This window comes from Limulus polyphemus, unplaced genomic scaffold, assembly GCF_000517525.1.
Source record: "Limulus polyphemus unplaced genomic scaffold, Limulus_polyphemus-2.1.2 Scaffold6562, whole genome shotgun sequence".
Lineage (NCBI taxonomy): Eukaryota > Metazoa > Arthropoda > Merostomata > Xiphosura > Limulidae > Limulus > Limulus polyphemus.
The window spans coordinates 28,932-31,601 of record NW_013672172.1 but is presented as its reverse complement, the minus strand read 5'-3'; positions in this window follow the sequence as shown (position 1 = coordinate 31,601).

Sequence of the window (2,670 nt, the reverse complement as noted above, 5' to 3'; positions counted from 1 at the left end):
AATATAATTATATAGTTTAATTCTGAGTTGTTAAATATAATTATATAGTTTAATTCTGAGTTGTTAAATATAATTATACAGTTTAATTCTGAGTTGTTAAATATAATTATATAGTTTATTTATGATTAGTTAAATATAATTATATAGTGTGATTATGAGCTGTTAAATATAATTATACAGTTTAATTATGAGTTGTTAAATATAATTATATAGTTTAATTATGAGTTGTTAAATATAATTATACAGTTTAATTCTGAGTTGTTAAATATAATTATATAGTTTATTTATGATTAGTTAAATATAATTATATAGTGTGATTATGAGCTGTTAAATATAATTATACAGTTTAATTATGAGTTGTTAAATATAATTATATAGTTTAATTATGAGTTGTTAAATATAATTATCCAATTAAGTTATGTCTGGTTAAATGAACAGGTTAAATGTAGTTCTCCAGGTTAATTATGTCTGGTTAAATGAGCAAGTTAAATGTAGTTCTCCAGGTTAATTATGTCTGGTTAAATGAGTAGGTTAATTGCAGTTCTCAATTAAGTTATGTCTGGTTAAATGAACAGGTTAAATGTAGTTCTCCAGGTTAATTATTTCTGGTTAAATGAGCAAGTTAAATGTAGTTCTCGAGGTTAATTATGTCTGGTTAAATGAGTAGGTTAAATATAGTTCTCCAGATTAATTATAATTAGTTAAATGAGTAGGTTAATTGCAGTTCTCCAAGTTAATTATCTCTGGTTAAATGAGTAGGTTAATTGCAGTTCTCCAGATTAATTATAATTAGTTAAATGAGTAGGTTAATTGCAGTTCTCCAAGTTAATTATCTCTGGTTAAATGAGTAGGTTAATTGCAGTTCTCCAGGTTAATTATGTCTGGTTAAATGTGGGAGCTAACTATAGTTCTCCAGGTTAATTATATCTGGTTAAATGAGCAAGTTAAATGTAGTTCTCCAGGTTAATTATGTCTGGTTAAATGAGTAGGTTAATTACAGTTCTCCAGGTTAATTATGTTTGGTTAAATGCAGTTCTCCAAGTTAATCATGTCTGGTTAAATGAGTAGGTTAATTACAGTTCTCCAGGTTAATTATGTTTGGTTAAATGCAGTTCTCCAGGTTAATTATGTTTGGTTAAATGCAGTTCTCCAAGTTAATTATGTCTGGTTAAATGAGTAGGTTAATTGCAGTTCTCCAGGTTAATTATGTTTCGTTAAATGCAGTTCTCCAAGCTAATTATGTTTGGTTAAATGCAGTTCTCCAAGTTAATTATGTCTGGTTAAATGAGTAGGTTAATTGCAGTTCTCCAGGTTAATTATGTCTGGTTAAATGCAGTTCTCCAAGCTAATTATGTTTGGTTAAATGCAGTTCTCCAGGTTAATTATGTCTGGTTAAATGAGTAGGTTAATTGCAGTTCTCCAGGTTAATCATGTCTAGCTAATTCCAGTTCTCCAGGTTAATTATTTTGGTTAAATGTAGTTCTCCAGGTTAATTATGATTATTTACGTTTTCCTTTTCTATCCATTACTTACTGTAGGATTTCAACATTATCAGGATTATTTTTCTCTCCAGGACCTGATTGTAGTTCGATTAGCAGGGTTTGAAATATCTGTGCGATAAATTTTCAATTTTCACGACGTGTTATATGATTGGCTAAAAATTTCGAAATTCAAATCCTTAAAAGTGCAGGTTCTTCTTACATACATGAGATGATAATTTGATAAATCAAGTCACGACATCTCCGTGTTAAAATGGTTAAAATATGTTTCTTTATGTGTTGCACAGTTATATATCGTGACAAAGTACAGGACTTGTAAAGGTGAATCCAAAATACTGGAAACCGTTATTATTTTGAAGCTAGTGGACGTTTTGAAACCGATTTCTCCTGTCAATAAACATTTCCGGACAGTTTTTTTCTGTTTTAGACTAAACTACGAGCCGTATTTAAGGTTATATCATATTGATGAGAAGTTTATCGTGTAAGTAGGTATAATGAGCCAGTACTACTACTAACCTAGTCTCGTTCTGTTGGTACAGAATCATATCAACCCAGTCACGATCTGTTGGTAAGGAATTACATCAACCCAGTCACGTTCTGTTGGTACAGAATCATATCAACCCAGTCTCGTTCTGTTGGTGTTGAATTACATCAATCATGTCTCGTTCTGTTGGTATAGAACTGGATCAATCTAGTCACGTTTTGGTTGGTGTAGAATTATATTAACCCAGTCACGTTCTGTTGGTATAGAATTACATCAATCATGTCTCGTTCTGTTGGTATAGAATTCCATCAACCCAGTCACGTTCTGTTGGTGTAGAATTACATCAATCATGTCTCCTTCTGTTGGTATAGAATTACATCAATCATGTCTCGTTCTGTTGGTATAGAATTACATCAATCATGTCTCGTTCTGTTGGTATAGAATTACATCAATCATGTCTCGTTCTGTTGGTATAGAATTACATCAATCATGTCTCGTTCTGTTGGTATAGAATTACATCAACCCAGTCACGTTCTGTTGGTGCTGAATTACATCAATCATGTCTCGTTCTGTTGGTATAGAATTACATCAATCGAGTCACGTTCTGTTGGTATAGAATTACATCAACCCAGTCACGTTCTGTTGGTGCTGAATTACATCAACCCAGGTACACCTGTTAGTATGATG